At 41.2% G+C, this 26,931-nt stretch overlaps 1 long non-coding RNA gene across 2 annotated transcripts in view; it reads right to left on the reverse strand.

Annotated features, from left to right (window-relative positions):
* Positions 1 to 7,412: 7,412 nt before the first annotated feature.
* LOC146665199 (uncharacterized) overlaps positions 7,413 to 26,931 on the reverse strand; it is a 43,680-nt gene continuing 24,161 nt past the window's right edge. Inside the window, exons 2-5 of one of the 2 annotated variants that reach the window (XR_014912579.1) lie at positions 25,569 to 25,637; positions 18,088 to 18,165; positions 10,898 to 11,073; positions 7,413 to 10,715 (exon numbers count right to left, since the gene is read on the reverse strand). This is a non-coding gene — a long non-coding RNA (uncharacterized LOC146665199). Of the gene's footprint in view, positions 11,074 to 18,087; positions 18,166 to 25,568; positions 25,638 to 26,931 lie in introns of both variants that reach the window. The other variant, XR_014912578.1, reaches the window with a different exon arrangement.

A 26,931-nucleotide genomic window follows, 5' to 3' on the forward strand; every position in this document is an offset into this window, starting at 1 on the left:
CAGTAAACAAATGTATGCAAACTCATTGCCATAGAATGACAAACTACTACGTACCTAAGATGGTCAAGTTAGGACAGCTTGTTTACTGTGAGTGCACAGTACTTAGAATATAGGGATATTGTGTCAAGATGTGGGAAAGTGGGGGAATGATTACAAATGCTGTGCAGTCCCACATAAAGAAGGACATGTGGTCACCTTACATGACAGTGAGGAGGCTCAATTTTTTAAAAAGGTATGGATGAACTTTATCCTCGTGCGGTAGAAAATTAGTATTACAGACCAGAAAAAAACCTGAAAAAAATCCTGACGACAAGAAAGAGAGAGAGAGCGAGAAAAAAAAGTTTTTTTATTTGACAGTTCTCAAAAAAAAAGAAGGAAAAAAAAAGAAAGAAGTTAGTTGAACTGATGGGGTGTTGATCTGGTCAGTTGAGAGGGTTGTTGATCAGTTTCTGCTCCTTTGGTGTTCATGAAGTTAACAATAGATGCCCTACAGGGTGAACAATGAGACAATACACAAATCAGGAATGGTTTTACAGGTGGAGGCCACTAAAATTTTGTGTGCGTGAATGTCTCTGACCAAAAAATCAAAAACGGACTTGATGAGAGTGGCCCAAGGGCCCGACGTCCTCTAGTGGGCCCTGTCCTCACTGCCCTGTCCTCACACAGGTTCTTTAAAGCCAGATTACGAGCTGGATCTTCCCTCGAAGATCTTCTCATACAAATTGGACACTTGTTTGTTGGGTCTGCTCTCCACCAGCTCTTCAGAATCTCTGGCTACGTGACAGAAGAACAGGATCTGTGAAGATGCTCTGACACACCGGACAGTGAAGATCCTCATCTGATCTTGAAGCCATCAAGTTTCTGAGTGAAGCTGAAAACTGAAAGTACAGTCAGTCCTGGTTATTCTCGCTCCTGCTGACTTAAACTTCTTCTGAATAATATTTTTCAGTCAAACTTACTTTTAGTGTATGCAACATGTTGTTGTCTTCCACTTTTCTCTCCTGCATCTGGGCTCACTCAGTGGAAACTGGTAATTTAATCAAATTGTCTTTGTGTGTGTCTTTATTGACGAAGAATAACGAGGTGTTTCCTGGTTTCTGTCATGTGAGTTATGTGAGGGGCTCTAAGAAATAAGGACCAGAACTGTAAAATCTGTAACTTTACCTAACATTTTTGATGAATAACTAATTGTCTGTAAAAGTACCAAACAACAACTCTATGTAGGCTGTATAACAATACATTAGTTCATAATAGTTAATATGATAATAATTAAATTATTTCCAATTACAGACAGATATAAATAGTAAAGAATTTTGTTCCAGTTGTGTTTATGTACTTTAAGTAAAGCTAAATTTAGCCTAGCTAGGACTAGCTGTTAGCCTAGCTGAAGAAGATGGTTTGAATTTACATGGTACTGACATTAGTGATTATTACTACCACCAAAGAAGTGTTGTTTTTGGTAGCGTTTGTGTGCGTGTCAGTTACTGGAGGATGTAGGAATTGATACTATTGACTGGTCTCCACGCTCGCCTTACCTAAATCCAACAGAAGATATCTGGGACATTGTGTTTGGCTCCATCTGACACCACCAGGTTGCACCTCAGAATGTCCAAGACCTCAATGATGCCCTGGTCCAGATCTGTTTTCTTTAAGTTTTTTTGAGCAGTGTATATGTGCTTGGACTTCAACTTTCCTCATCACAGTTATTAAAATTGCATTCTGGATCATGATAAAAATAGTCAAGTAAGAAACTCATGCTTGTATGCTCTTACATTAAACTCATAGTTGAGCACAGGGAAACTTTCAGCATGGAGAAACTAAATGTTTCCCAGTCCCGCATGAAAATGACAGGAGTGGAAATCTTACATGATCCCCCTATTTGTGAGAAAAAGGACAATATCTTTGCATTTCCAGATGGCTTGGCAGCATTGTATCTTTTTTGTGGGATATTTAGCTTTTCAAGGTTGTGCTAATTGTGCACATTTTAGGACGAGAAAAGCAGCTGGAGAAATCCTAGTCTTTCACACTGACCTCAGGCCAAGTAATTAGGATTTCCAGCTAAACTGTTGCAATAAACTGCCCATTGCTGTAGCTGCTCTGTTTTCCCAGCTCATGCCAGATGCTGAGTGTGTGACCCTGGCTGTCAGTTGCATCTCTCTGCTCTACTGTTTCTTCACCCCCATTCCCTGTCCCAGCTCGCCATTACACGTCTTTGCAACGTGGGCGTCACTCTCTGGACTCGAGGTCTGGAACCAGGCGCTGGCTGCTCTGCATGTGTCTTGGGACTACAGTGGACTTTCACAACCTCCATGCACACTCAGCATGTACAGCATAAGTTCAGTGATGGCTGGTGTTCATATTATTCAACAAAATAATCTAACCCCGTTCATTTTTAAGACTGTAAGTTGCTAGCTGATGGTAATCAGGCATTTATTCTACAGTCCTAATCTATAACAGGGTTGTTAATGTATTTTATATCGAGGAGCCCACTTTAAGCTTAAGTGTGCTCCTTTCTGTCAGCTTAAAGGAGTTTAACTACACATTCAATCCCTAAAATACGTTAATATTAGAAAAAAAAAAGACAAAAAAGGTCTTCACCAGGCTGATTCTGACCCCTGAGCCCTATGTTTGAAACACCAGATCTCTAACAAGGCCACATTTGCATGTTTGTGTATATGTGTGAACAAGCTCGTGCATAATCTGTTTTCATCTAGGTTTTCAGTAAACCTATTCAATTCTTTATAACCAGTGAAGTTGCATGAAGATACCAAAGAATATTGCAATTATCAAACGCAAAACTACTCAGTGCTCAGAAAACAACACAAACAAACATATCCATTAAAAAAACAGCTCATGGCTTCTGTTGTGTAATATGGTATTATACTGGTTCTTAATTTGTAGCAACAGCTACTGTATATGTTCATGCTTGGTCTCAATAATAAATGCCTAAAAAACAACATAACCCGAAGGCTCACTCACTACATTATCTGTTTGCTTGGAGCATGTTCAACATTTTAATCAGTCATTTTTTGATAGCTGACCAAAATCTTGTTGGATCTTTTGTTTAACACAGCGATTTAATTTATGACATAGTTTCAGTGGGTGTGTCAGCCTCGACCTAACCTATCCCATGAACTGCTACACCTGTAAACACTATAACGTTTGTTTTACCTATGTGTGCGTCTGTGTCTTATTCTTGTCACCCCATTGCCGTCTTCCACGACCCTTGATATATCTTTTTTCTTTTTTTTTTTAGCACCCACAGCTAAATCATACCCTCCACTCTCAGTCTCCTGTGTATCAGTATAACTGTGGTGCCGTTTTAGTGACTCAGGCTTGGCTTACCTTACCTTACCTAACAGCCCAAATTATTAAGAGCACTGTGCATTGTTAGTCCAGTTATTCCCAGGTTACTCACTTCTGGGAACAGTTAAGGCTTCAGAAAAGCCAAATATGGTAAGTATATTTTAATCTTTAATCACGAGAAGCTTTTAAGAAACTTTTAAGCTTTTAAGAAAAAAAAGTCAAGTTATTACATGGGAATGACTTTTTGCTCCTATGGACATCCACATTGATACCAGCTCCAGTTTACCAGGCTTCTCCACAACTGCTGGCGACTTCACTGTGTGAGGAGGACATTGAGAAACATTAGACCGAGAAGATACGGCTCGTTGCAACACAGCTCAGTAGAGCAGACAGAGTCCACAGTAATGGGCTCCGGTCAAGACTCTCTGTCTGGATCACAGCTGGTTTCCTAATTAAGGGGAGACTTTCCACATCTAGATAATTTAATGACAGCTGCTTACAACATGTCTGTCCATGAAGTGAACCTAGCTGTAATAAAACAAACTCTGAACAAGCAACTGTGTGATGAAGTACTTTGTGGTTACGAAAGAGAACCCATCCTTAGAATTACAGCTCTTTCGAAGACTCAGCGCTCCACAGTGAACATCATGGATTTGTCTGCTTAATACTGTGTTTTCTTCCCCAACTGGAAATCAGGAAGAACATGATCAAAAATGAGTCCGTAATTACAACTACATTGTGTTGGTGTGTTAACAGTATGACAGTATGATTCTATGACATGTGACCCAATGTTGGAGGTAAAACGACTGAAAGAAAACATGCTAGTTGATGCTAGAATTGTTGGCCTCGATATCAACAGTTACACAAGTTAAGTTTTAGGCCCTGGATGGGACTTTCGACAGCAGGCTGGGGATGTTTTTTCGAGTCCTTATGGTAGTTTTACACGACCTCTACTGCCACCTGCTGGTAAGAAACAGCAGCTGAAGAACTTGCAAGGACATGACATGTTTTTTAAGCATCTTCTAGAAAAACTGCAGACTTTAACAAATACTTTGTAGAAAACACATTTTATTTTAATCAACCAGTTTTGTACTATGGTGCCAAAGATCACATCAGGCTAAACTGCCCAAAAAGTAATCTCCACTATCAGCAACAACAATGTCTGTCTTTGTTTTCCTTAGCACAAACATTCACACTGACAGAACACTGACGCCCGCAGCATTCATTTCTTGTATTTATGATGTAGGTGCATCACTGTTGTCTGCCCACTCACGAGAACTCAACAGCCGCTTTCCCAGGCTGCCTGCATCCAGTCATCCAGTCACAATCACCCCTTTGTGGTCAACTTATTGGAGGCCTAACTGGTGTTACTGCAATAATTACTCGATTCACTCATCAATATATGGAAAGAATATGAATTTGCAAACGGTCAAATAATTCAATGTGGCCAAAATGGTTCATATAGAAATAAAATATTCAGCAAATATGGCACAAAGAAGTGTAGAGCGTCCACTAGGTGGCGCCATTGCCATGTCTTTAAAGAGTGAGAGAGGTCTAGTGACTGGAGGGATCAGTGTTAAATGTGATTAATTAGAAATGACTCTGTGTGCAGAAAATATAAATACGCAAACAAAATAATTTCATTTCCTTGGTTCTATACTTCAAACTCATTTTATCATCGCATATTTAATGTGGTGGCGGAAGCTATTTTGAAACCACGCTTAGCTTTGCTTCATTTCAGCAAATGTAAACTGCTCAGTGGTTTATTTGCAGGACCTGCCCACACAGAGCTTTCAATCCTATCCACTTACACTCAATCAATAACACCATTCCATTTATACAGGAATGACATCATGCAAGCTCTTATAAAAGCGCTGCTGCAAGTATTCTTCTTTTCAAATTCCTGGCAACTTTGGAAAAAGCAACAGTATATTATTGAATTCTGACTCATATGTGTCAGCCTGAGCCTTGCAAGCATTTCATTAGTTCCTTATTGCATTGACATGGGTGGGGGTGGGGGGTATCCCAAAGCGGATGTCAGAGCTTTTTGTAGTGTTTTGGGTGAAGTGGCAAAGCAGGAGGAGATGAAGGATGGTGCATGGCCTTTAGAGATGCAACCCAAGAGACAGGATGCACACAGAGTCATTGTCTCAGCAGGCTTAGTATTCAGCTCCCTTTTGCTCCATCACCATGGCCGAGGACCAAATCAATTCAGCCTGTTGGCTGGCAGGGGTACAGCTACCCAGTGGGTGCAGCCCACATACAAATACACCCAACACTGGTCTAGACACACAGAATGCAGTGCTGTGGTAGACTTCTTCCCACGCTACAATGTTACAGCTCTGAGCAGTGTTACTCCAGTGATGTGCTGTCAAGCCATTCCCCTCTTTGTGTCAGAGACATCTGGTGGCTGCACAAGAAGCTCAGCATGGCTGCTAACGTCTGATATGTGTGAAACTCTGACATAGGAAATGATATACAGGTGGCAGTGCAACACGCTGGAGTTTTAGTGCCTGTAGGGACTGGATTATGTCAAAAATGAGAAATAGTTGCTTCTTGCGCAAAGCTGTCACTTGTTATGTGACAACTGGCTAAAAAAATCCAAGGGTGTGCAAGAACTCTCGCTGTGAGTGACAACCTCAAGCCTGACCTTGATATGAGATACCGGGCTGCAGTCTCAGACAGTGAGCTATGTCTGATGTCCACGTTGGGATAGCGGCTGGCACTCACCTTGTTATCCATCTGTGTGTGTGTGTCTGTGTATTTATATGTGCTGCTGGCCAGAAAGAGAACACCATCTACTACCATATGCTTCAGCCCCCTGTAGTGCCAAGGTTCTTCTTTCCATATCTTGTGCTCTGGAGTTTTAGAACACACCGAGGTCCCCGGCTGATCCCAGGATGCCACTTGTGTTTCCAATATTTCTCGAAAGATAAAGAGGTCAGAACAGACCAATGGCGTTCCACGATTTTGCATAGTGCCGTTTAAGTTCTGCCTTTTCTCATAAGAGACCAGCACTGTATGTAAACTGTATGTAAAGTTTACCTCAGGAAGATAGTTTGAAAACCAAAGGAGCTTCAAAAGTTTGAAACATCCGATGAGAGAATAAACCAAAGAAGAGAACACCAAGGAGCAATGATCAATCACCTTATTTTTTATTATTAATTTTGAAGCAAAAAAAAAAAAAAAAAATCTGAGTCAAAGACATTTTCCTTACTGCACAGACTTTACCTGCTGGTTCCTTCCGCTGCTATCGTCTGATTTGACATCTTTGTATAAAATTTCTTAGACTCAGGTGATTCATGTGGTTTAGTTTGTCAATATGGAGTTTTTTTTAATGATATGAACAAAATGCCTCCTGATGTGTGTGAATGGTGAAGTATTGCTGCCCTTCAGGGAAGGCAGTAGGTTGTATAGTTATCTCCTGATTGGGCAAAATCACTACCCTGAAACCACACAACCTACTACCTCACCCCGTACGAACATCAGTAAAGGCCCTACAGGCTGGGTAAAATCTTTGGTAATGATAAAAGCGTTATGATGACATATACAATCTGTAAATGAATATACAGAATTTGACAAAAACTATACCTACATGAAAAGCAAACACTGAGATTTTTGTCGAGTTTTAATTACTAAAACCCCCCAAATTGTGATGATTTCTTTTAGATTTTTACAAGTGCAAAGAAAATGAACAAAGAGACTGGCGGCTAAACAGGAGGAACCTTTGGAAACGATTATGCAGCGCAAAGTGTCTGCTGAGATATGAAGAGGACATTTTTGCTGTTGTTGTGTTTTACACAAAAAGAATGAACGCTTACAATGAAAACACAGTTGTACTTTATTGGCAATCAACGACTTCCACAAAGCGGCTACAGTCCTTAATAACTTTCTGCTATCAAACTCGGGCTACTGAGCCGTTAGCAAGCAGTGCGTCGATCTGGATCCGTGCACTCCACCAAAGGCATCTGACGACATTACAGCCACTTCAGGAAAGACAGTAAGTTGTATAGTTATCTGACAGGAAGGGTACGACCCTAAAACTATACAACCTACTACCTCACCCCAAAGGACAGTCTTTAAAAACAAAGTCCTTTCAGGTCCCCGTTCATGCAGGTAATCCGCTTTGACAAGGCTCACTGAACACAGAACAGCGGTTATGATTCACAGAAACATGCCACTCTCCTCTGGGACACCTCACCACCACGGCCAGAGTCTGTGCGCTCAAAACACAATGTGACAACTGGGTCTCCGGGTTCATGGCCCGGGCTGAGGAGTGTAATTCAAATGACCCAACAAGGCACACATGTCTCAAGCAAATTGCGCAGCCAAGACATTTCCCTATTCAAATGCAACCAGTAAATAACTTAAATGGTATATTCATAATGAACATTGTATAGCAAACACACTAACCTCAAAAACACTCAGAAACATTATTATATTCACAAATATCACATAGCTTTTAGAAGCTAGGGTGGGTGTGGCCAGTCACATGACAAATAAGCAAATATCATTTTAGATCAAGTTCTGGCAAACCTATATACTATTAAGATCAGTGTTCAAAGTAACGTATATTAAACAGAGCTATGCTGTTTCCAGTTTGGCAGCACTGTTTCCTGTGGTTCTGAGCGATAACCTTGCTCACTAAAGTTGAGAGTGGGAGAGCTCAAGCTAGCTCATATCCTGGCCCACATGTGTGGAGCAGAGGTCTGCAGCTGCTGCTGCCTCCGTTAATGTTTCTCACCTGCTATATAACATGCATCGAGAAAAGGGGCTGGAAGGGCCCACTGGCCTATAACCTCCTCCCTCCATCATGGTTTCAGCAGCATGTCAGGTAGTCTCCATGTGGAAAAACCCAAGAGGGAAAATCTGTTACTTCTGCAACAAAGACAAAAGGGGAAACAGAAAAATACTCCTGCATGATGACTTTTAGATTTGACACATGTGAGATCAATTGCAAACACTGCAGCCAGTTCAAACGCTGCATTTTGGACCTTTGGGTGAAGACGTGTCTGGCTTTGCTTGCAGTTTGTATATGGGGGTTATATTTATTTACAGTGCGGTTCATGCTCATGTGTTCTTTGATAAAACCACACCATTGTGCGTGTTTCGTGCCATACAGTCGGCTGATTACTGTATATAATCTAATGTACTGGGAAGACAGAAGTGTACAGCACAGCACAATACAAAGCAGTATGTCTTGAGCTGAGAGGCCCCATTGCGTCTGCTCAGTGGTGAGTCTGAGGTTCCCTGCATTATTCAACACCACCTTACTTACACCATAGAGCTGTGGGTTGTAAATATGCGCAGGCACACACCTGTACAGTATAACAGACACAAAAGGACTAAACAGATACTTTGCAGACAGAAACAACCTGAGAGAAGAAATATGGCAACCTACAGTTAGCACACATATACATTTGCACACACATTTAGTAATGACAAACGGAGCTTGCATAATTTACAAGGACTTAATTTACTTATGATGGACAACACTTAAATTCATATATTTAGATGCTCTAGAATAACACTGCTTTGCAGAAGGCCTGAACTTAGAACAAACTCCACTGCGGAGCTCAACTTGCAATGATTTTAGGACCTAAATCATAGAGAAAACCGTATGCTAAAGCATATACCTCATTTTATTTTGCAGTCCTGCAAAACTCTCTGTGGCGCGGGGCCCAGACTTCATAATGTAGGGTCAAGACACATTGTCCTCTACATCTGCTGATTGAACATACTTTAATCTAATATAGTATATGACCCTGGGGTCCCGACCAATAAATAATGAAAAATATCATTTTCAAGTGAAGTCAGAGCCAGTTGCTATCTTCCAGTGACAGGAAAATATTCACGCTTACACCCACGCACATGTACTGTAGAGAACTAACATGAAATGCAAGCATATATACACACACCCACAGGTCCATACTCATGTTGCACACTTGTTTTTTTTTTTACCGCAGTTATAGAGGACAATCTGGAACTCTTCTTTGGTTGTCGTGCAAACTCAACAAGCTGGCTCTGTAACTAAAGTACTGCTTCAGCCTCACACTTCCCTCAGCTCAAGTTCTGCTTTCTGCACATCTTTGCCTCACAATGTCCCATAAAACACATATATGGATGCACACGTGAAACCAAATCTCATACAGAAGGTCACAGTTTGAAACACATGCACATAAGCTTGGAAAAAGGAAGTAAGGTAAAACATTTTGCTGATTTATCTAATCATATTTTCACACAGTGTTCACAGCAAAGCTAGGCGCTGCTTAAAAACTCACTTTAACTTAATCACACTTGAGTCTAAGTGCTACATTGCCAATCAGTTCAGCTATAACCTTGCAACCTGATCTTTGAGGTTCTGGTGGTTTAAGGTCAGCGAGTGGGTAGATTTTTTTTAAAGACCACTTTAATGTAATATCCAACCTCAGATTCTTATTATTCATTCCTGCAAATTACAAATTTCCATCATGTTTTGTCGTTTTACTGACCACTCAAAGCTTTACTGTATCTCATCTATTCTGCACTTATAGAACATACCAGCATGAATATACTGTCGTTCATTACCAGAACCTTCTGGCTGTGAGGCAGCAGTATTAACCTCAACAACATTGTATCACCGACATAAAAGATGGTTACAGAAAGAAATGTTAGTATATATTAAATGCTCTTCATTTACCTAAAATAAATAAATGATAATACAAACCACTACAACAGTAAAATCAATATTTAAACCTTCTCGCCTTTTATTTGGTCACAGTCAAGACTGACTTCTGATGTTTCACCATAAAAGCTAGAGGTGACAGTGCAGTAGCACTAGCAATGTAGTTTTTACTGCAAGGGGATATTTCTGGCACTCAGAAGGATCTACAAAGTTCATTAAAGTCATGCAATTTGCATTTTTTGTTTCTATACTTATGTATAGAGGCAAATAGTTGACTTTTGGCCAAAGATGTAATAAAGTTTACGACGCACAAGTACAACTATGTTGCATATCCAGTGACCTAGTCAAACCGACGAGATCTGCAAGTAGCACGAAATTTCAAGCGGTAAATTTGAAATCATATGCTTACTTATTGGCTAATATCTAATCAGACAATTACTACATCATCTGTACTGAAAGTCAATGTGGACACAGGTTTTCTATAGCATTCATTTAACCGTTTGTTTGATAACCAAAAACTACCAGGCCAACCCTCAAGAATAATAAAATAAAACAAAAAGCTTCTTACTTGCCACAAGGGGTCACCACAGCAGGTGGCTCTGCATACTTTGTCAGAGTTAGATGCTAGATACAAGCCCTAAAGGGATGTATGTCTCCAGCTGGAACTGAACAAGTGCCCTTTGACTTCCCAAGTATATGTGTTAACTACTACACCACTGGAGGGTCTTCCTCGTGTACAAAAATCCTGATGGGTAAAAAAAAAGAAAAAAAGAAAATACAATAATATCTATAAAAAACATTGTATTCAGGGTAAAAAGATCACTCACACACTACACTATAGTTCAACTTTGCAAGTACACCCATACACACTCAACATGGTGACATTAGTGTACAGTCTCTAGTCACAAATGATGTGGTCAGAAATACCTGTTTTTCTTTTTATGTCCTGCTGCAGCAGAAGTGGTGCAGACACGAGGAATCTTGTAGATAGACAGGGTGGACTATTCACCCCCCACCACCCTCGATACAGATAGCACAGCAGTCATGACCCATCTATTTATACCAGGGCCAAGGGGCAGGCAGCAATAGGAGGAGGACAGGAGCTGGGGGAAGAGGAGAGGCTGCTTGGGCAGGTCCTGTTACACATGCCAGGGGGAATGGCTGGGGCAAGCCACAGGGGGATTCTGCTCAAAGTCAGACAGGCTGACCTCCCCGTCACCTCTGCATGAGGCAGATACTGAGCTTGCAAACCTTGTGCAAGTGTGTGTTAGGAATGAAAGAACAGGGAGTTCAAAGTTCACATCAATAAGTTTGAATGTACAGTGTGTGCATAGCGCGTGTTTGTGATGCTGCAAGAACACATTAGCGCATGTGCACTGAACGCACTTGACACTTGTGGTGTTTGTGCATGCAGATGAGCAAATGCATACATGTGCAAGTGTGCATGTACTCACGCCAACGTGGTTAAAGTGTGTGTCTGCCTGTAAGACTGCGAGATGAACTGGCCCCACTGACTTATACCCCTCCAACCCCTCCATCCCGCAGCAGAGCCATAAACATGCCAGGTGAGGAGGGCTGGATTAGGCAAACTTAGCTCATTCCAGTGTGGCCCTGCGGCCCCAACTCTAGGGGTAAAAAACAAATGAGACCCCAATCACTGTAATGACAATGTACACAGCAGGGGTTTCCCACACCACTCAGCCCAACCTTGCCAGCTGCTTCTCATCTCTCTCACGCAGTGTACAATTGCACATACACAAAGAAACATCCACACATTTGCATGCATATACACACAGGCTGCAGGATGCACAGCAAGACGAAAACGGACTTTTAATTCATTTGAAAGCCTGATGCTTAGCCTTGCCCACCCCAGCTGTAAAACTCAGAAACTAGTCTTACTTGTTATCACATATCGTCCACCTGGGCCTCACACAGAGTTTCTGTCTGATTTCTCAGACTTTTTATCTGATTTTAGTTCTCAGCTCAGATAAAATAATTATTGTGGGTGATTTTAACATCCATGTAGATGCTAAAAATGACAGCCTCAACATGGCATTTAATCTGTTATTAGACTCAATTGGCTTCTCTCAAAATGTAAAAGAACCCACCCACCACTTAACTTGAAAGGGGCCTTTAACATATGGCATAGAAACTGAACATTTAACAGTGTTTCCTGAAAACCCTCTCCTGTCTGATCCTTTCCTGATAACATTTACATTTACAATAATTGATTACACAGCGGTGGAGAGTAGACTTTATCATAGTAGATGTCTTTCTGAAAGCGCTGTAACTAAGTTTAAGAATATAATCCACCCACTGTTATCATCTTCAATGCCCTGTACCAACATAGAGCAGAGCAGCTACCTGAACGCTACTCCAACAGAGGTCGATTATCTTGTTAATAATTCTACCTCCTCACTACGTATGACTCTGGATACTGTAGCTCCAGTGAAAACTAAGGTCTCAAATCAGAAGTACCTGACTCCGTGGTATAATTCTCAAACACATAGTCTAAAGCAGATTACTCGTAAGCTGAAGAGGAAATGGTGTGTCACAAATTTAGAGGATCATCATTTAGCCTGGAGAAATAGTTTGCTGCTTTATAAGAAAGCCCTCCACAAAGCCAGAACATCTTACTATTCATCACTGATTGAAGAAAATAAGAACAACCCCAGGTTTCTCTTCAGCACTGTAGCCAGGCTGACAAAAACTCAGAGCACTGTTGAGCCAACAATTCCTTCAACGCTAACTAGTAATGACTTCATGAACTTCTTCACAAATAAAATTCTTATCATTAGAGGAAAAATGACCAATAATCATCCCATAGATGTAATATTATCTACAGCTACTCTTAGTACCATTGATATTCATTTAGACTCTTTTTCTCCAATTGATCTTTCTGAGTTAACTTCAATAATTACTTCCTCCAAACCATCAACGTGTCTTTTAGACCCCATTCCTACAAAACTGCTCAAAGAAGTCCTGCCATTAATTAATTCTTCGATCTTAAATATGATCAACCTATCTCTAATAATCGGCTATGTACCACAGGCCTTCAAGCTGGCTGTAGTTAAACCTTTACTCAGACCCAGCAGTCTTAGCTAATTATAGGCCAATCTCCAACCTTCCTTTCATATCAAAAATCCTTGAAAGAGTAGTTGTCAAACAGCTAACAGATCATCTGCAGAGGAATGGTTTATTTGAAGAGTTTCAGTCAGGTTTCAGAGCTCAGCACAGCACAGAAACAGCTTTAGTGAAGGTTACAAATGATCTTCTTATGGCCTCTGACAGTGGACTCATCTCTGTGCTTGTCCTGCTAGACCTTAGTGCAGTGTTTGATACTGTTGACCATAATATCCTATTAGAGCAATTAGAACATGCTGTAGGTATTACAGGTACTGCACTGCAGTGGTTTGTATCATATCTATCTAATAGACTCCAATTCGTGCATGTAAATGGAGAGTCCTCTTCACACACTGAGGTTAATTATGGAGTTCCACAGGGTTCAGTGCTAGGACCAATTCTGTTTACATTATACATGCTTCCCCTTAGGCAGCATCATTAGAAGACATAGCATAAATTTTCACTGCTATGCAGATGACACCCAGCTCTATCTGTCCATGAAGCCAGATAACGCACACCAATTAGTTAAACTGCAGGAATGTCTTAAAGACATAAAGACCTGGATGACCGCTAACTTTCTGCTTCTTAATTCAGATAAAACTGAGGTTATTGTACTCGGCCCTGAAAAGCTTAGAAATATGGTATCTAACCAGATTCCTACTCTGGATGGCATTACCTTGGCCTCCAGTAACGCTGTGAGGAACCTTGGAGTTATTTTTGACCAGGATATGTCCTTCAACGCACATATTAAACAAATATGTAAGACTGCTTTCATCCATTTGCACAACATCTCTAAAATTAGAAATATCCTGTGTGACGCTGAAAAACTAGTTCATGCATTTATTACTTCCAGGCTGGACTACTGTAATTCATTATTATCAGGATGTCCAAAAAACTCACTGAAAAGCCTTCAGCTAATCCAAAATGCTGCAGCAAGAGTGCTGACAGGGACTAGAAAGAGAGAGAATATTTCTCCTGTTTTGGCTTCCCTTCATTGGCTTCCTGTTAAATCCAGAATTGAATTCAAAATCCTGCTCCTCACATGCAAGGTCTTAAATAATCAGGCCCTATCTTATCTTAATGACCTTGTAGTACCATATCACCCTATTAGAGCACTTTGCTCTCGCTCTGCAGGCCTACTTGTTGTTCCTAGAGTATTTAAAAGTAGAATAGGAGGGAGAGCCTTCAGTTTTCAGGCCCCTCTTCTGTGGAACCAGCTTCCAGTTTGGATTCGGGAGACAGACACTATCTCTACTTTCAAGATCAGGCTTAAAACTTTCCTTTTTGCTAAAGCATATAGTTAGGGCTGGACCAGGTGACCCTGAATCCTCCCTTAGTTATGCTGCAATAGATGTAGGCTGTCGGGGGATTCCCATGGTGCATTGAGTTTTTCCTTTCCAGTCACCTTTCGCACTCACTATGTGTTAATAGACCTCTCTGCATTGAATCATATCTGTTATTAATCTCTGTCTCTCTTCCACAGCATGTCTTTATCCTGTCTTCCTTCTCTCACCCCAACCGGTCGCAGCAGATGGCCGCCCCTCCCTGAGCCTGGTTCTGCCGGAGGTTTCTTCCTGTTAAAAGGGAGTTTTTCCTTCCCACTGTCGCCAAAGTGCTTGCTCATAGGGGGTCATATGATTGTTGGGTTTTTCTCTGTATCTATGAAGCGCCTTGAGGCGACTTTTGTTGTGATTTGGCGCTATATAAATAAAACTGAATTGAATTGAATTGAAGACAAAGGTCTACCCAGAAAAAAAGCTTGAAAGCAGGTGTCTCACACTGTCGCAAATCTGGGCCCCCTGAGTAATGGTGCCTGTCTATGTTTTCAATGACTCTACAGATTATTGCTCAAGACATTCAAAATTACAGTTATCAGAGGGCACTTAACAATGAGAATTTATTATTTATTCAAAGGTGGATGGTTGGTTTTATTTTGCATAGGTGGTACAGAAGTGCATGATTTCACTTTAAAATGATGTTAACCCTCACGTTATGCTTTGTGGGGTTATTTCTATGTATGCTCCCTCACCTTCTTCTTCTTAGGACACTGGTATTTTTATAGATACAGGTCTTAAGAAACTTGAACTGTGTTAGTTTCCCATAGTGGGTTACGTTGATACCGAGTTAAATAAATGTATAAAAATACAAAAAAAGTAACCTTTTTTTGCTCATCGAAGTCAAAGTCTTAATCTTCGTATTGCCACTCTAAAGAGCTCTGGTGAAATGTGCACTGCCATGTGGCTGCTGGTGACCTGCAAGGCCTCTGTCTATTAGAGGAAGGCTATAGCTCTGACACGTCTACATGCACTGTGTTCAGCGCCGGCCTGCTCGCAGGGCCCCTTTCAAATGGGCAGTGCCCCTTTGAGCGGCATCTGTCACCAGCTATATTTAGAGGGTTGAACAAATACCTTTCTCCCTGAATATGAACTTCAGCTGACAGACAGCAGGCCAGAGCAGGCAGACGGGGATCTGCACAGTTTGTAACCTTCAAGAGCCTGTAACTCTCAGGCTACAGCTGCGTTTAGTCAGGCTCACCGCTGAAATCTAACGCTGTAAATACAGCGCAGTCAACCATAGTTAGCATTGATTTGGCAGAAGGTTTTAGCACCAGTTCCTACAGTTCCAGGATAGCTGCCAGCATAAATGGGAATATACAGTTATATATCCTGATAACAACTTTTAATACCCCCCCCCACACACACACACCTACCCACACCTAAACAGTGAGGTATAAAAGAAAAATGACTGAATGAACTGCTGTGCCTTCAATCGCCTTCAATGCTTTGAAGATTGCTACGTTTCTGCCTATAGGGGTTTGTGCGTGTGACAGTACAAGTGAGGCAGCCAGTGTGTGACTACATGACCCTGTTGCATGGCCATCTGCTCCATATAACCATAAACAAATGCAGGCAGGCACAGCTTCACAGTATTATTTCCAAGAGGTCTAGGCCGGTAAATGTATTCAAGCTTTGGTCTCTGGGTAGATGTTGTAGTGATATGCCCTAGAAGCAGGCCGCGGTTATGCAACAGGATTCATAATTCATACTACAAACACAACATGGAGGCCTCTCTGTCCCATATGCAAGCACATGGGCAGATTAAGGAGTGAGCAGTCAAAGGGTACAGAGTGCATTCGGAGCTGCCGCTGACTGAGTGGCTGTCTCATAGAGAACGTGTATGTGACAGGCCTAAATAGGCCAGGTTTTACTGCCAGAGGGACCTCTGCTATATTTTGCACCTACTGTCTAAATCAGTTACATGGCAGCAGTGAGGCACAATGATACAGTGAGGGAGGTTTTATAACACTTGACGCTATTAACAGGTACAACCCGATGAATGGTGTCAATCTGCTCATTTATTTTCTGGTCATTTACAATATAGCTGATGTTTGCTGTTTTTCCGTGGAACACTTTAGCCCCTTTCTTCACACACACACACACACACACACACACACACACACACACACACACACACACACACACACACACACACACACACACACACACACACACACACACACACACACACACACGTATAACAAAGTTCTTGGAGCTGGTGCGATGAGGTTCATCCAACCTTGCAATTTCAAGCAAGTCTTTTTTCCATTTTGCTTTTTCTAACATAATTTCTGCTTTTATGACTTTACAATAATTATATTATGTATGATTTTTTTTCTCCCAACCCCAGACTTTTTCTTCTTCTTTTCTTTAACTCGCTGTTGCAATACTGGGCTGTTAACCTGAAACAGTCCCAGAAGCAAAGCAAACAAAAATTAAAAAAAAGAAATGGTGTGTGTCATTTCAGACTTGTAGTGGGGGATCAAGAGAGCTTTATACACCTACTGAACACCTGCTTTAGTGTCTGTGGGCTGTAAATGAGAGAAGGGCTTTAATAAAATCTGCACTTATAATCAAACGTGGAGCGCACACAGAATTCCAGAGCCGCAGGCAGCCAGTCACTATAGCTATAGATTGCAGGGTGGTGCCTGGGGTTACTAAGTCCGTACAATACAGCCGCAGTTATGGGCTGAAGCTCCAGCTCGGTGCACTGTGGTTAGGGTGGAGACAGGTTAAAAAGCAGAGGTTAAAGATTTTATCCATTCACTGGCTTTAAGTAGCTACAAGACAGCAGGTTATGTTGAGAGAAAGCAGGCGGGGCTTGGAGGCAACGCGCAAGGGTGCGACACAACTGTGGCCACTGCCAGCGCACATTTGCCCCTATGAAAAAAAAGGCCCTGTTTATGGTGTCCACTCGAGGTCAGCTTGTTGAAAAGAGGAGCTGGAAGTGATCCAGAGTGGAGGCCGCTTGATTTTTATCTAATCAGCCAACAACAATTAAAACATTTCCCCATAAGAAATAGGCACGCTAATTGTCCTGTCACTGTACATTAGAGCGCTACTCTTCCTCAATTTGCACACCTTTTCACAGTTTATTAGACTTTATTCCCCCCTTTTCCCCCTGAACCCAGCATCCAGTTGCACCCACTTTGTTCTTTCCCACTTTACTCTGTTCTTCTGCTACCTGACTACTTTGGCAGCGATGCACAAAATGGCGGCAGGGAGCTGAGAGCTGGAAGGCACAGAGTGGAAGCCATTTTCCAACAGTTTCAGGACCATGCATAGGGAGAGAGAGGGAGAGTCAAGTCGTTGTCTAGCAGGCAGTTCGGATAAGTGTTTTCTGCGCATGTGCGCGAAAAGATTATCTTTGTTTTGTTTGTTTTTTCTTTCTTAATGTGCTGCGCTAATAAAGCCATCGGGACCTTGGCCTTTCTAAAAAAAGGGATAAAGGCCCAACACATTATGATTTTAATCTGTTCCAGGCTCACAAAGAGAAAGAAAATACATGTAGACAAAGCGGAGACGTAATCTGCACAGCGTTTAATTACAGGCCCCTATCTCAATGAAATTGAAATGCAAGACAATCCAACAGCATCAGAATACATCATCCTGTACAAAAAAAAGCCCAAAACATTTCTAACACGTTGGGGTACTTACAATTGGCAGTGTGTGTTTGCATAATTTCTCTCTCTGGCCAAAACTGTTTGCGCTTGGAGATCAAAACTGTCTCACTGCCTACGAGAAGGAAAGACAGAGGGGGGGGGGAATGGAGTGAGAGACAATTTACAGCAACGTAAACAGAGAGGAAGTGAAAAACACAATCGAGAGGAGCGGAGACAGAGAGCCTGATCGGTTGAGTAGCCAGCAGCAGCAGTAGCAGCGGCAGAGGGCTGTAGGGTCTTTTCTCTGTAGCCTGTTTACTAATAAGCTCAACCTACACTTCTGCCTGGCCAAGAAAGCTCATTAGCGAAACATGTAACACACCGCACCCTCTCTGCTGGCCTGTACACCGGCCAACTCTTACTGCCGCATGCTCACCCTACACCAACACACCCGCACACTTCACACGCACACAAGCTCCTCTGTGGCCTCGGCCTCGCCCGGTAGCGCCCACTCGCTGCATACATGTGCACGCTTTGGCACACCGTGTTACCGAAAGCCCACAGTGTCATATGCGTGGGTGAAGTGGTGCATCTGCACGTACTTGTGAGTCTAATAAGTCTTTTTTCGTTTTTTTCTTTTACACATGCAGCACAGTATGCTCGGTTCGCAGAAGAGGGCATGTGCGGGCTGCGCAGAGTTAATGTACAAGGTAGCTTTTTGGTTATCGTGCGTCGTGCACATGTGACGCCATCACGTGGAGGTGGAACAGGAAGCGAGGCGACAGAGGTAGGCGTTGTTAGCCAAATCTCAGATTGCGCAAGTAAAAAATAAGCGCAGAAGAGAATAAAGAGCAAATGTGACAATTTCGCGGGCCCAGGAGGACACTGCCGATTTAAGGCCTTCACTCGGTGCGGCGGCAGCTGCCGAAAGGTGATAATTCTGGACACGGATGCTAATTGCAACGCGGAGCACGGCCTTGTCGGGCAAAGGGTCTTTTATATATTGTTTCTAACGTTTGTAATTACAGTGCAGTACCTCGGAGTGTTGCCAGCACATGTTTATGGGCTCATGAGTAACCCAACTCCTCCAGCCTCCACGGAGAGAGATTCATGTCCGAGCTGTGCACCCACTGCACTCTGTGCATGTGTGGGTATGCTGTTTGTGTGCATATACATGTTGATGACTCATGAACCTGGCTGTGTGTGTGCAGATGGGACAGTCAACATGATATGAGAATATACCACATGAATGGCTGTGAGTATAGAAAGAAAACTACACATACATTATGTCGGTGGGTTTTGTGTTGGTATGGAGGCTTTTGTCATACTTCACTCGAAATTCTAAAACCTTTTGGTGATTGCAAGCGAGGAAACCTGAGTATATGCACATTACATAAACATCAAGTGCTGTATTTGCTGTATTACATGGCAGAAGTCAGCAGAAACTGTAGTCAAACAAAATGAGCAAAAAAACAAAAAAAAAACCCAGCCCAAACCAATCCAGTTCACTAAACGTTGCCAACAGTAAATGCAGCCAACATAATTTAGCTCATCAGTGACGAGCAGTAGAAAGTGATGGAGTGGAGGTGAGCTGAAGGAAAGGGATTTACAGTATTTTGATAGTCGGGGGGGGGGGAGGGTTGCAGGCGAGGCTTTTCAACACTTCCAATTTTACCTCCGAGTGGAACGAGGTTGCTGATTCTGCAGTTTTTCTCGGACTAAATTGCCTTGGCGACAGCAGAGGCCAAAAGCTGAAGAAATATATGAGTGCTGGAAAAGAAAAAACCGAGTGGGTGCAGCTGAGCATTATCTGGAATATCGCTTTGCCTGGCAGGTACATAAAACAAGCATCTGTCCCGACGATGTGTGCCGAGAGACACTCGCACGTGATGCTGTGTATTACAGCCTCAGTGCGTTTGATTAGGGCAGGAAGAGAAAAACAATGAGTATTTACAATGCTCAGATATTACATGTGTCAAACTTCTAACAAACTCTCATGAGAAAACAGTTTTCAAATGTGAGAGTTGTCCAATTGAGGGGAAAAAAGAAACACAAACTTTTGCTCATGGTGTAAAGCATTTTTTTTACTTACAGAATGTCTGGAGGAAAAAAAAAAAGAGGGATACGTACAGGGGAGGAAAATTCTAATTTTCTGTCATGCCTTGAAACTTTGTCCCAGTCCAATATTATGTCATTATGACTGTACTTACCGTCTCTGTGGAATTGCTGTGGTTTTGTGGATAAATTACATGTGACACTCCCAGCTGACATCCTGATTAACACAGGAAGGAACAAAAAAAAAAGTCCAGTCCTCAGTAGTCTGCAGGGTAATGGACTAATGGCTTCCATGTATGATGAGATGGGTGAGAAAAAGCAGGATTTTTTTTTTTGTTGGTGCAGGAATATGAATGTAAGAGCATCAGCATATGTGCCTGTCATTGTGTTGTAGCTGGGTACTGTTTGTAAATGAACAGAAAGAGAGAGACAAAGAGCAGCAGTGATCGAGCAAACTAAAAAGTGAAGAAAGCGGCGAATTAGAGAAATGAAACAGTAGTTTTGGATAGCTTCACGTTGTTAAAGTAGAAGCGAACGAGCAAAATAACTTGCGCAACCCTTTGAAAAGATGCCGCGCTGCCAGATTTCGCGTGAACGCAGCGCATGCTTCACAAACAGGAAAGGACACACGAGCAGAAACACAGACTTGGAGATACATTCAACCCCGCAAAAATGTAGCAAACTGAAGCAAACACAAGCATCAAAACCGTGGAGGTTGCGCATTGTCTCTGTAACACGAATGGGTCTGTATGTTTTAGTATACCGAATGTTCTCGTGGTCGCTGTGTTATCACAGAGTCCCGCCCTCACACCCTGCCTGCAATCACTGCCCGAGGACTACACACCGACACAGACTGCACAAAGGTTCCGGTGCAGAAACATCCAAACATAACCACATAAAAATAAAATACGGATAAAGTAGGAGTGGTGCTGCAGATAAACACACCTCAATACACAGCTTAGGTGTTAATCTATACATAGTTTGGGTTTTTCCCCAGCGTTTTATAATTTTTTTTTAGTTTTTATGACATAATTTCAGCACTTATATAGTTGACCAGAACACTGAAAATTCTTGTATATGTTTTTTTGTGTGTGTGTGCGTGCATTGAGGACTTTTTCTCTAGATTCTCTCCTCTCTGTTTAGGCCTGGCCTACTTTCTCGTGTACTGTAACTCCTATGTGTGCCACAGCCTGTAGTGGCCACTGTAGATCCACTCATGGATTCTTCCACGTTGAGGAGAGCAACAGGGGGCCTGGTCATCTTCTAATACAGAGACTCGGCATGACTGCACTAAAGGGCCCCCTTTAAAAGTTTTCTAACTGTAATGTTGAAGGCGCTACGATGCCTACACGAGCACAGTGAAAAGCATTTTATTGCAGGTTTTGGTGGAATTCACCTTGACCTTTAGATGCGCTGCAGTAAGACTATGCAGACCTGCTGCATAGTCTTACTGCTTCAGTAAGAATCCTGCACCTAAATATAGGATGGATCAATATATTGAAGCTTTGAACTCATTTTAGATCGACATAAAATCACATCAGGTTTAATTTTTTTATGTATTTTCTTTAATATACACAACCATTTACTAAAAAGTGGGAAAGTAGTGTAAAAAGTTTAATAGAAACAGACATGCAGTTAAGAAATATCTGATCACATAATAAACAGTGAGATAAACGTGCTAGAAAATTTCCATTCTTTAAACATAGAAAACACTTTTACAGTGAACCTGTGAATACATTCAACTTAAGAGTGCTACATGCGTTTTTGTAGAGCAAGCCCAGACAGCAGAGTAGGACAACACAATCCCAAACCCTGACAGCTCTCCAGAGAGCTCAGACATACAATATAACTTCCATTATGTTGGCTTTCTCAGTTTTATTGTATTTTTAACAGCACACTGAAGCCGCTTTAAGCAGCAGAATTCAAAGCGGCTTCATTATTATGGCACAAAAATATATTTACAGTGAGTGGCCCCCATTCATCACTCCAATCTGGATTTCATATTAGCCAGGAGGAAATTGGATGACATTCACAACATCACAGCAAGCTCATAAATGAAACAAAATCACATAATCTAAAATACCAATTTATCCACTTAACAAATGAAGCACTGTGTCAGTGGCTTATTGCTGTGTTGTACTCATGAATGACTCATTTTCACTGAGTTGCACTAGTAAGAATACGCTGAGCACTCACACACGACCTCAACCACATACTCAAAACTTCAAACTCAAACACTCAGACAGCAGTCTGCACAGGGCTGCCTCACCACACACACACACACACACACACACACACACACACACACACACACACACACACACACACACACACACACGAGCATCAAAATGTGCAAAATGAAACAGCAACACAAAAGACAACAATATTACACTCCATGTATTCTTGCTGATGTGAAACACATATTTTTTTAAATTATGTACGATTCAGAAATGTGAAAATGTCCAAGTGTGTATAAAGAGATTATTGCAATTTTACACACAAAAGAAATTATGTATTACTGCTACTATATAAATGATCATTTGGAGAATACTTCATACAACAATTGCCTTTTTTACACTATTCGAAAGGTAGAACTAAATGATTATGAACGACTATTATTATTAATAATAATTTAATTCTGAGAATTGTCGCAGTTATAAATACATTTTTTTGTGACACTTGAAAAGCCATGGGATAATAAAAGGGTTTTGTGGTCAAATATATATATACATATGTGTGTGTGTGTGTGTGTGTGTGTGTGTGTATTTTATATATATATATATATATATATATATATATATATATATATATATATATATATATATATATATATATATATATATATATATATATATATATGAATGTTTAAGAAACACAATCATATACATGATGCACCAACAAGTAGAAACATGCTCAATCATGCCTTGCACCATTGTTTTACTGCAAACACACACACACACACACACACACACACACACACACACACACACACACACACCAAAAAAGGCTGCTGCTGTGACTTAGCCATCCGTAAACTGATCTCTACAGTAATGTAAATACTTTAAAAACAGTGTTTTAGCATACACATTTTTCTTTTACGCTTTCTGTTTAGTTTCCTCTATGAAGACGTGTGCTTACAAAAAAACTTCACGGGACAAACTTTTGATTTGTTTTAAACAATTACACTTGGCAGAAAAAAATGAGGACGTGCACATGTGCACATATTCGTCCGTTTTTATATTTTCTTCTCTTTTTACTACGCGTCATGAAATTTTTGAGTTTCACATGGACAAACTCAAATATAAATTAAACTGAAAGTGAGTAATAAATTAAAAGTAGCAGGGTTACCTCAGTATGATACATATAATAAAAACAGTAATAAATTACTTACAGAATTGCTGCGAATATTGTAGAAAAATAACTGAACATGACAAATAATCTTTTGCATAGTGCACCCCCCTCACACACACACACACTTTCTTTTTGCTTATCTATTAAAAAATGTCCCACGTTTTTTCAGTTGGATTTTTGTTAGCACCATATGTTTTAACTAACATACTAAGACTAAGAATAATTGTTGATTTTTTCCCCCCCATTCAGGTTCAAGGACAGTCAAGTTCAAGTTTGAGAACTTGGTGTTTTAGCTGTGGCATGCAGTTTTGGTGTCTGCTTTGCTTCTGCATTATATTAAGTACATATTTCCATTTACATAAAATAAAAATTAAAAATTAAAAGAAGCCATTTGAGCCACTTTGCTGTTGGTAATTACATGAAAAAATGCTTCTAACCAACTATTTGACTAAACCTCACATCATACACCAAGAAAGCATCAACAAAAAAAAGTACAATTATTATGAACTACTATTAACTACACAAATACATTTACGCGCACGTTTGACGGTAAATTTGTATTAGTGTGTATGTGTGACTGTGTCTGTGTGTGTCCCATTGCTAGCTCTGCTGTGTAGATGCAATAAACTGTTAGTTTGCTTCAGTGCACCCACTGTGGGTTGTACCAGGCTGTTGTGTTGTTGTAGGTACGCTTTTACACACAGAGAGAAAATGCTGAAAACCCTGCCATCTGCCTCTCGACATGCAACCTTCCACTGCACTCCTGCCATTCAGTGCCAAAAAGGCCTTGGGGTGGAGTAGCGAGATACTCCTCCAGCCAAAACCATGTGTCCACAGCTAGTACAGCAAAGCTTACATTCATATGAATGAGCATAATAAGCTACATATGCAACAGTAAGCCTCACTCTTGAAAGCTTTGAGTAATCATTTTGACTTTGTCCTTCAAAAAAAGTCATCTTCTATGTAAAACCCGACACCCAACATAACACAGCACATCTGAAATCCAAAGCAGAATATTCGACAAATACGCAAACTTTTGTTGATTAAACTAGAAAATTTCCGCAATTTTCAAAAAACGCAATCAGAAAACAGCTTTACTGCAAATTTGATTATACTTTCAAGCGACACCTCGAAGAAGATTTTTCTCATTAGACTTGGGAATATACTTTGCTATTTTAATGTCTTAAAAACATTCAAGCAGTACAGATTTCCCATGATCTTGATCATTAAATTCACAATATCCACAGTCATTTTTTATAAATTCTCTTGTTGGTGAAACTGCTGCGTTTGTTGCTCATTCAGGTTTGTTCTTCCATCAAATCAAGAGAAATGCGATTAGTATCAACATAATAACAAAAGCATCTGTAGTTGTATGTAAAGCGCTTCTATCAAAAGCACAAGTCTTGTAAAATCTGTATTCAGACATGTAAGGTATAGATCCAAAAGTGGGGAAAAAATATGAAGGAATCCTCCGATTAACAAAAATTATGTATACAAAAGCAAATGGTGAAGAAATGGTGAGTTATTCTCTATTCCGTTTTCTTGAATAAAATATAAGCTTACCAAGTACAAACTGTAAAAGCACGAACTCAAAGAAATTTGCCATTTAAAAATAAATAAGTTGTAAAAATTAAGACGTCCTCCAAAAGCTTCTGAAAACATTAAACTGATCGAAATGATCAGCGCACCACGTGCTTCTCTTCATACAGTGCATTCTAAGCTCGGACAGCATCACTCATATGAAATACCTCCACAACTGTGGCCTTGCACTTACTCACTGATTGCATTAAAGTAGGATTATCCGGTCAACAGAGTGCTTTTCTGCCTTTTTTGTGCGTATCGCTAAACTATGAATGAGTTTGTAGAAATTTTTAGTGGGGAAATGTTCTTGAAATCATGAGAATAGCTGTTAACGCTCTGATATCTGCTGTTCTAAGTGCAGGGCTTTAAATTCAGATGCATAAATGCTCGCTCAGGTGAAAAGAAACTTTGTGCAAAGACCTCAAATTCATCGAGATGTTTATTTGTACAGGATTCCTGCGAAAACTGAACGTCCAAAATGCAAACACATTGATAAAGTACATCGGAAACCATGCATCCATAGGCATATTTTAAATGAAAATTACTCACCAGTTACCAGAGCAAAGACGCTAAATGTCCGGTGAGGTTCGGAAGCTCTTCCCGCTTTGATCCACATCTCTGTCAAGAAGAGGAGAAAGCCATAAGCTCCAGTTTGGTGCTTCTTGCATAACCCCGTGATTTCCCTCAGAATGTCCCGTTCACAGCCGTGCCTCAGCCTCAGCTCCAGCCTCAGTGCCCACGTCAGTCTCACCTCCAGGCACAAATCCCTCCTTCAACCACAGTCTCAACCCAAAGCTCAGGGCTGCATGGCTTGCCTGCCACCAGCTGGGTCCAGGCCCGGTGAGGCCTGAAACAATAGGAGGCCATGAGGCTGTCTGCGAGACTAAGCCCGGCTGCTAGTTAACAAGTCTTTGAATGAGGAATGTTAGCAAACAGACAAACAGCATGTCTGATGCATGCAAATAGCACAACCAGTTCAGTCTCAGCCTTGGCTGAGCACATGAATAATTCACAAGTCTATATGCTTCTCTCTCACATTACTCCCTCCCTCTTCTCAAGTGAAATGCCTTCACTGGAATAAGTGAAGCAAAGTATTCAAACCTCTGTTTTACTTTAATACTTGATAACGTAACGCAACAATAATGCAAACCGGTCATGCGGCGACGTAACGTGCACAGCTACTGGTGACATCTCAACAACTTGCAATTCGACAATTTGCTTCCCCCCTTTTTTTTTTCCGCTTATTGCCTGTTAATTTCTTTTGTTTGCAATTGGCACCTGTCCCAGTAAGAGCTCCGGCTCAGCGCACCACTCATTTGCCCTCGAGAGCGAGTCGGCGTGAAAGAGAGAGAACAAGAGTGAGAAAGAGACACAAGGAGACAGCGAAGGAGAGAGGACATGGAGAGGAAACAGGAGGAGAAGCAGAGTAAATACAAACAAGGTGCGGTACTTCACGCCAGTCGCTGGCGCGGATTACGAAACATCTCCTTTAAAACGCACACGTATACCCTACTGAGACACTGGTCACTCTGTGACTGCCATCCATGGACATCCCGGCCACAAGCCCACCACCACAAAAAGGTTACCCGTCAAAAATGGCGCCCCTGGCATTCCAGGTGGATCAAGGCCCATCAGATGGAGAAACACCACCTTGGAAAATTTTGATCCAAAATGAGAGAAACCAAATAAACATGGCTAAAAACCAGCAAGGGGAAAAAAAACCCTAATAAAACTAAACAAACAAACAAAAAAAGAAGAGGAAAATGAGGTACAGTTTTAGAAAATAAGCAACAGAAAAGCAGATAAGTGATCAAAAATCCAGAGCGGTGCAAAAATCAATGTGCCAAAAGTAAGAAAAGGGCCCCTAAAAAAAGCCACTTGTTGCCAGGTTTTGCAGAGCTGCTGTGCAGCT

Source organism: Rhamphochromis longiceps, linkage group LG7 (assembly GCF_057381845.1).
Source record: "Rhamphochromis longiceps isolate RC_006_pf linkage group LG7, R_longiceps_female_GT1.1, whole genome shotgun sequence".
Taxonomy (NCBI): domain Eukaryota; kingdom Metazoa; phylum Chordata; class Actinopteri; order Cichliformes; family Cichlidae; genus Rhamphochromis; species Rhamphochromis longiceps.